Source organism: Choloepus didactylus, chromosome 5, assembly GCF_015220235.1.
Source record: "Choloepus didactylus isolate mChoDid1 chromosome 5, mChoDid1.pri, whole genome shotgun sequence".
NCBI classification, from domain to species: Eukaryota; Metazoa; Chordata; class Mammalia; order Pilosa; family Megalonychidae; genus Choloepus; species Choloepus didactylus.
Window position 1 is genome coordinate 40,372,199 of NC_051311.1, and position 8,911 is coordinate 40,381,109.

Genomic DNA, 8,911 nt, shown 5'->3' on the forward strand with positions numbered 1-8,911 from the left:
CATGACAGGCTGAGCTACAAGACCTTGCTATGGGAGAAAGCAGCAGTCCAAGAGCAAGCAAATATAGCTCAGCCCAGTTCCAACAGAGATTTTAATTAACAAATGTGGACTGCTGAATAGAAACTACAAACATAGACAAACTCCTAACAAGCAGTCAGGCTTTACAGATGACTGACCTTAAAGAGACAGAAAATGCCTGTGTCCCAGGAAAGGGAGTCCAGAAGACCAGGTGCTCTCTCTGACCAATGGGCAAAACTGGGGGGCTGTGAACTGGCTCTGAAAGGGGGCTTTCTTTCCCTTTTTCTCTCTTTCAACTGGGGGGCTCAGTGGAGAGAGCCTCAATCATTTTCAGTTTGCAGTGCTCTGACCAAGAGAGGGGTGGAGATAACAAAGTCAGAGAGACAAAGGAGCTATTCAAATGCAGATTATAACTCCCCAGGGAGCATAACTTTCCTAAGAGGAAGGAGGTGGGGACCAGCTTTAGTGCTGGCCTTCCCTTCAGAACTCAGACCCCAGGCCCTGGGGGAAACAATCAAACCAAAACAACATAAGCTGAGAACTAAAGGGGCCACACCTCCTTACACCAGTCAGGAGCAACAGGTTGACAGGCACCACCTGCTGGGCAGGTTAGGAAAAGCACAGCAGCTAGAGACCTCACAGGAAAGTCTGTCAATCTATCTCTAAGACACACGAACAGGGAGATTTGAAACTGAATATAACCCCATTCTGAGATCTGAACCCATTCTGGTCTGGGAAAATCTGATTGGCATAGCCAAGGAAACCAGATGCCTAGACAACAGAAAACTACAATCTTCACTAGGAAAAACAAAGATATGACCCAGTCAAAGGAACAAACTTACACCTCGGTCAAGATACAGTTGAGATATTGTTTCACTTTAATGAGACGATCTATTAAACATTTTCAAAGAAATATGCTAAATCAAATAAAAAACCAAATTAACAAATTCAGGGAAGATACGGCAAAAGAGACGAAGGCTATAAAGAAAACACTGGATGAACATAAGGTAGAAATCAAAAGTTTGAAAAAACAACTGGCAGAATCTATAGAAATGAAAGACACAACACAAGAGATGAAAAATGCAATGGAGACATACAACAGCAGATCTCAAGAGGCAGAACAACACACTCAGGAACTGGAGAACAAGACACCTGAAATTCTATACACATAAGAACGGATAGAGGAAAGAATGGAAAAATATGAGCAATGTCTCAGGTAACTGATGACAACATGAAGCATGTGAATGTACATGTCATGGGTGTCCCAGAAAGAAAAGAGAAGGGAAAATGGGCAGAAGCAATAATAGAGGAAATAATCAATGAAAATCCCATCTCTTATTGTATTAGTTAGGCTTCTCTAGGGAAACAAAATCATCAAGAGATATCTGCAAATATAAGACTTTATAAGCGTGTCATGCGACTGTGGGGATGCACGAGTCCAAATTCAGTAGGGCAGGCAGTGAATTGGCAATTCCGATGAAGGTGTTTGATGAACTCCTCAGGCAGTGAACTGGCAACTCCAATGAAGGTTTTCAATGAACTCCTCAGGAAATGCTTCACTGGCTAGCCAAAGAAGAAATGAAGGTCCTCTCCCTCTCTTCCTTAAAAGTCTTCAACCGATTGGATTAAATCCAGCTGACTGAATTCTCTCATTGAGGAAGACATGCCCTTCATTGATACAATCAGGCACAGTTGCAGTGAATTGACTGATGATTTAATAAACAAGTCTTCTGGTTTATCAACCAGCCACGAATGTCCTTACAGTAATTGTTAGACCAGTGCTTGCTTGAACAGACACCTGTACACTTAATAATCAGATTATCAAACATCAAAGACAAAGAATCCTGAAAGCAGCAAGAAGCTTGATAAGACTCTGTGTGGATTTCTCAGTAGAAACCATGGAGGCAAGAAGGAACTGGTGTGATATATTTAAGATAGTGAAAGAGAAAAACCGCCAACCAAGAATCCTATATCCAGCAAAACTGTCCTTCAAATATGAGGGAGAGTTTAAAATATTCTCTGACAAACAGACAGTGAGAGAGTTTTGAACAAGATACCTGTTCTACAGGAAATACTAAAGGGAACACCACAGACAGATAGGAAAAGACAGGAGTGAGAGGTGTGGAACACAGTTTTCGATGATGGTAGCAAGGCAAAGATGACTGTGAGTGTGGTTGAAAGAGGAAGGTTAGGAACATCTGGAACACTAGAAGGAAGGAGGAAAGATAAAGGCTGGGACTGTATAACTCAGTGAAACCTAAAGTGCTCAACAATTGTGATAAAATGTACAAATATGTTGTTACATGAGGGAGAACAAATGAATGTCAACCTTGCAAGGTGTTGAAAATAGGGTGGTATTGGGGGAAAAATACAATCAATGTGAACTAGAGACTATAATTAACAGAAACATTGTATTATGCTTCCTTTAATGTAACAAAGGCAATATACCAAAACTAAATGCCTGTAAGAGGGGGACTTAAGGGAGGGGTATGGGACTCTTGGCATTGGTGATGTTGTCTGACTCTTTTATTCTACTTTAGTTTAATTCAGTCTTTCCTTTTGTTGCTTTTTAGCTGTCTTTTTTTTCTTTCTTTTTCTTTTTCTTTTGTCTCTCTACCTTCTTTGACTCTTCCTCCTTGTGGAAGAAATGGAGATGTCATTATATAGATAGTGGTGATGGTGGTGAATGCATAAACACATGATTATACAGGGAACTATCAACTGCTGACCTGGGACGGAATGTATGGAGGGTGAGAAAAATCATCTTAAAAAAAATGCGGGTTGATGAAGAAACCTTGAGGGCACTATATTTAGTGAAATAAATCAGACACATAAGGACAAATATTGTATGGTGTCACTGATATGAACTAATTATAATATGTAAACTCATAGACATGAAATACAGGTTACCAGGATATGGAATGAGGCTAAAGAATGGGGAGCAGTTGCTTATCATGAGCAGAATGTTTAACTAGGTTGAACTTCAGTGTTTGGAAATGGACAGAGATGATGGTAACACGTTATTGTGAGAATAACTAATAGTGCTGAATGGTGTGTGAATGTGGTGGAAAGGAGAAGCTTATAGTCATTTATGTCACCAGAAGGAAAGTTGGAGGTTAAAAGATGGGAATGTATAAAACAGTGAATCTTGTGGTGGACAACATCCATTATTAACTGTACAGATATGAGAAATCTCTTTCATGAACTAGAACAAAAGTATGACACTATAACTAGAAGTTAATAATAGAGGGGTATATAGGGAAAAAATATACCTATTGCAAACTATGTACTACAGTTAGTAGTAGTATTTTAACATTCTTTCAGCAACAGTAACAAATATACTATACCAATACTATGAGTGAATAATGGAGGAGGGGTGGTTAGGGGTATGTGAGGATTTGAGTTTTCTTTTTTGTCTTTATTTCTTTTCTGGAGTAATGAAAATGTTCTAAAAATTGAAAAAAAAATTCATAGTGGTGATGGATGCACAGCTGTATGATGGTACTGTGGTCAATTCTGCACTTTGGATCTTTGGATAATTGTATGGTATATGAACAATCTCAACAAAATTTTTTAAAAAATGATCACCCTCATAAGTGTTTTATTATTTCCTTCTGGATTGATTTGAATCTCCTAAAACTCCACTCTTTTGTCAGTAACAAGCAATGTTATTTATGTAATTGTTCTGCATTTTCAATGGTATGTGTTAATTGTCAAGTAAATATAGTTGCCTTAACATTAGGATCTCTGAGGTAAATACTAAAGGAACACATTGTCATTGGGGGCTGATATCACTCCTTTTATTTGCTCTCTGGCCTAATCTATCATTATAAGGTAATTTTCCACCCTATTCTAACAGAACCTCACTGGTCTCTCAAACTCAGTTTTAATAGTATTCCCAAGAAAACTTCGTTAAGTTTACCTCCTTTAGAAATCTTTGGAAACTAAATAAATTTTTAGGTCTTTATAGCCCATAATTATTCTGGTTTTGTCTGTTTTCCCTTCTAGTTTTAAGGTAATGGAGAATCTTGGATACCAACTTAAGGGGTTTGGACTTTTTTGTGTCAGTAATAGGTCAAATGCTCAAATATTTTTGAACACAGGAGTGATGTGATTAACAGGTGTTTTAATAAAATTTATATTGCATAAGTTCTCAAAATGTGGTCTGAAATCACTTGAATTAAAAAATTTGGGATCAAAGCCACTCCAAGAATCATAGTGTCTATAGAAAGAAGAAGATGCCACCCCTGATTGGATACAGTCAGGTTGCAAGATTTGGTGAGTCTATGGTGCCTTGTGTAAAGCAAACACCACAGTTCCCTCTAGCCTGACCACGGCATGTAACTCAGAGAGTGAATGGGCCAGATTTCAGTATTTACTGCCCTCTTCACCAGGCATCTTTACATCTGTACCTATGGACAACTATATTTGTGCCTTTGCCTGGGATACATGTTAAAAATTCAGACTCTTGAATCCCTCCCCACATGTACTTAGGGAGAATCTTCTCAGGAGATCTTGTGGAAACTAAAGTTTCTAATTCATTGCTAGTCTCACATTAATATTTCAAGGAGATTGAATTGAGCCTATAGATTATCCATATAGTGAAATCCTTCACCTACTGCACACTAAGTGAATTTTTGTGTTACCAGTGTGTCTCTGTTTTAGTTTGCCAGAGCTGCTAAGCTGTGGTATTACAAATACTACAAATGGTTTTAGCTTAACAAAAGGAATTTATTGGCTCATGGTATTAAGGTCCAAAATCAAAATAGTGGCAAAGCTAGCTTTCTCCCAGAGTCTGAAGTGTTCTGATGTTGGCTGCTAGGAATCTTGTGGTTCTGTGGCTTACATCTCTGCCTCCCATCACCTAGTGTCATCCTCACATCTGCTCTTCCAGTTTCTGCTGACTTCTGGTTTCCTGCAACTTCTGGCTCCTGGCTTCTGGCTTATTCTCTTTATAACGTCTCCAGTATATGGATTAAGACCCACTCTGGTTCAGTTGGCCACACCTTGACAAATAATATCTTCAAAGGGTCATATTTACAAATAAATTCACACCACATGAACTTGGATTAAGATTAAGAATGCCTTTTGTTGGGGTACATAATTCAACCTTCCACAGTCTCTAAAATTGGGCATTTATGTGTAGATGTGGCTGATTCTCACACAGGTACTCTCTCCTTTTTTGACCTCTAGAAACCAGAACTTTGTCTAAAAACCATGTGTCTTTCACCCCCACCATTATATTAAATGGAGATACTAAAGTTTGGGAATTCTAGTATCTTGCCCAAGACCACAGGTAGTAGAGCCAGGATCCACATGCTTGTCAGTCTCTAAATCATGTGCTTTCCTAGTATGACGCTTTACTATGTCCTCTACATGCTATCTCATACTCAGCCTCCATATTCCACATATTCAGAGCAGACACCATGAACAATTTAGCTGTGCTCTCATCTGTCCTTAAAGCACCATCTAAATACACCCTTCACAATAAGGTATAACCTCTCTGCTTCTTGTCATAGACTGAACCCCTGGAGGGCGGGAATTTGGTTTTGCTTTTGCATTTTTTTTTCTAACACTTTATTTCCTTTATCTAGCACATGCCTGATATAGAAGACATTCTATAACTCCTTGATGAATGGTCAAATGGAAGGATGAATTGGATTTGGAGAAATAAGAAAAGGAAAACTGTTGGATCAGAGAGCAGTATAAAGTACTGGAAGGGTTTTGTGAGTAGAGTCCATGAGGAGGGAGAAATCAAACATGCTTGATCCACTGGTTCTGAATCCTGGTATATGAGGTAAAGAATGTACGTAGATGTTTTCAAAGCCCTTTCAGATGATCCTGACACAAATATTTTATCAGTACTCATACCCTCCCATTTTTTCAAACACTGAATTTGAGAGGAACAACTCAAACTAAGTTTTTCATGACGAATGTTGTTTGATGGCAGAGGATTTGAACTAGGAAATTGAAGATGCCAAAGGGAGAAAAGATAATCTGAGGAGATGCCATAGAGGTAGTGCAAGAGAAAGGGGATTAGAACTTTCTCAAAAACAATCTTAGTAAGAAGTTGAACTTATTCTATTGAAACAGGTAGAACAGTTAAAAATACATGAGTACTCTCTAGCTAAGCCAACTTGAAAGGTGAAATCACTGCCCTCCCCCCTACATGGGATCAGACACCCAGGGGAGTGAATCTCCTTGGCAACGTGGAATATGACTCCCGGGGAGGAATGTAGACCTGGCATCGTGGGACAGAGAACATCTTCTTGACCAAAAGGGGGATGTGAAAGGAAATGAAATAAGCTTCAGTGGCAGAGAGATTCCAAAAGGAGCCAAGAGGTCACTCTGGTGGGCACTCTTACGCACAATTTAGACAACCATTTTAGGTTCTAAAGAATTGGGGTAGCTGGTGGTGGATACCTGAAACTATCAAACTACAACCCAGAACCCATGAATCTCAAAGACAATTGTATAAAAATGTAGCTTATGAGGGGTGACAATGGGATTGGGAAAGCCATAAGGACCACACTCCACTTTGTCTAGTTTATGGATGGATGAGTAGAAAAATAGGGGAAGGAAACAAACAAACAAACAGACAAAGGTACCCAGTGTTCTTTTTTACTTCAATTGCTCTTTTTCACTTTAATTATTATTCTTGTTATTTTTGTGTGTGTGCTAATGAAGGTGTCAGGGATTGATTTAGGTGATGAATGTACAACTATGTAATGGTACTGTGAACAATCGAATGTACGATTTGTTTTGTATGACTCTGTGGTATGTGAATATATCTCAATAAAATGAAGATAAATATATATATATGAGTAGAGAGAGACATGAACAGAATGGAGTGGATGTGGTTGAGGGAGCTGAGGTCAGATGGTCTCCAGCTTAGTATATAGGAATTGGGGTCATCTCCTAAGAATGGGGGGAATAAACAGACAAAATTGAATGTACAGAATGAGGTGCTAATCCCAGTTCTGATCCTTTTGCTTTTTCCTATGCTACTGACCAAGAAATCACATGGGAAAGGAAGAATTGGTTTAACATTGATTAAAAATAAAAACATCCTAACACTGAAGCATATACCTCTAGCCCATAAATCTCTATGTTGATAAGGCAAAGGGAACAGGGTGGCCCTTCCTCTATAAATGCATTCTCTAAAACTTTTTTTTTATTTTCTTTGCTTGCTTTCACAATTGCCCTACTTCTTTAAATCTCATTTCTCTCTTGCAAAAATGGTTTATTTGCAAGTGGTAGTTGTGATTTTTTTTTAAGTGAGGTCTTCACCTTTGTAATGGGTATTTGAGTGGAAGAAGGCAGAACTGTGAAAAAGAGAAGGATTTAAAAAGGAGAATGTCCAATTTGCTACAATTTTTGAGGAATCAGTAATAAGATTGCTAATGAGCTTTATGAATTCTGCTGAAGTGAGATAGACTGGTTCATACTGTGCTTGGATGAAGACATGAACCAAACAGTTTATTTCATCTCAAACATGAGCCTCTAAGGATGAGTTGGGCAAAGACTACAAACAAAATTCAAATAAGGGGAATCATATTAAATTAATATTAGAAAAGTAGTTCCATCACGATAATTTAATCAGATGGAAAATATTATTTCTCCATTATCATATTTGTAAAAACAAAGAATTATAACATTGCTAGTGAGGCTACAGGAAAAGAATATACTTGTAAACTGCTCTTTTCAGTGCCAAGGGCTCATGCCTCTTGATGGGCAATCTGAAAACAAGTTTTAAAAATAATCATGTTTTTAGCTCAGTGTTTCCTCTTATGAATTCATCCTATGGGAGTAACACAAAATAAGAAAAAAATGCCTTTTGGTAAAAAAAACAACAACAATATAAGCCTCTTTATAGTAGTAAAACAGAAACAAAGCAAATGTTTAACCTAGAGAAATTAAGTGAAATCAACTAGATGTAATGTTATACAGCAATTAAAATGTTCAATATGAAGATCATGGAGATGCATGGAAAAGTACGTACAAAATTTAAAAAATATGAAACTTATATGCAATCATTATTTTTATAACTTTATAATATAAATATATATATTATATTGTATAACTACAGTTATACAAGAGGAAATCAGGAGGGGGCTTCTGACCAAGATTGCTTTTAAACATAACCTCCCTACCAATCATAAAACAATAATATATGAAAAGAAAATTAAAATCCACGGTCAATCCAATAAGAGAAACATCAACATAGTCAGGAAATGTAAGCAAAATGCAAAGAGGTAAGTGGGTTTTAGGTCTGGTTGCTACAGTTAATAGAGACTAAAGGAGTTCTATGAGTGACAGATAAGTAGATCCAGACATACCACTTAAAATGGAGGGCCACTCAAAAGAAGGATGAAGAAAATGTGTCAACGGCTGCCTTTGGCTATGACTTAAGTGAAACTGCGAACCTAGGGAGAAAGAAGAATGTAATATGCAGACTGATGATGATCAAGTATTATTTAACCAAACCAAGCCATTCTCTGGTTTAATGCCTGGATCTGTGATATTCCCAATATCACTGATGGGGACAGGCACTGAACCGCAGAAACAAAACTTGGTTATGGACCCAGAGTCCCAGGGAACCAAGTACAAAACAGCTAGACAGGGAAGATTTAATGCACAGTCTGCACAAAATGGTCCTGCAAACCAAGATTCCAAAATCCAAAAAGATTAATTCTATGCAAGCCAGCCACAACAAAATCAGAAAAGGAATTTGCTCTAGGTAAAACTAAAATAAATCATATCTCTCATTCCGCTTCTGTAACATACGTTTGACTCTTCTTGTCTCTGTCTTTTCTCAATCTTTATGTCTCTCTCTTGCGCTCTTTCAGTCTGACTCTGTTCCCTCCTTGTCTCTCCCTCTCTGTTTCTCTCT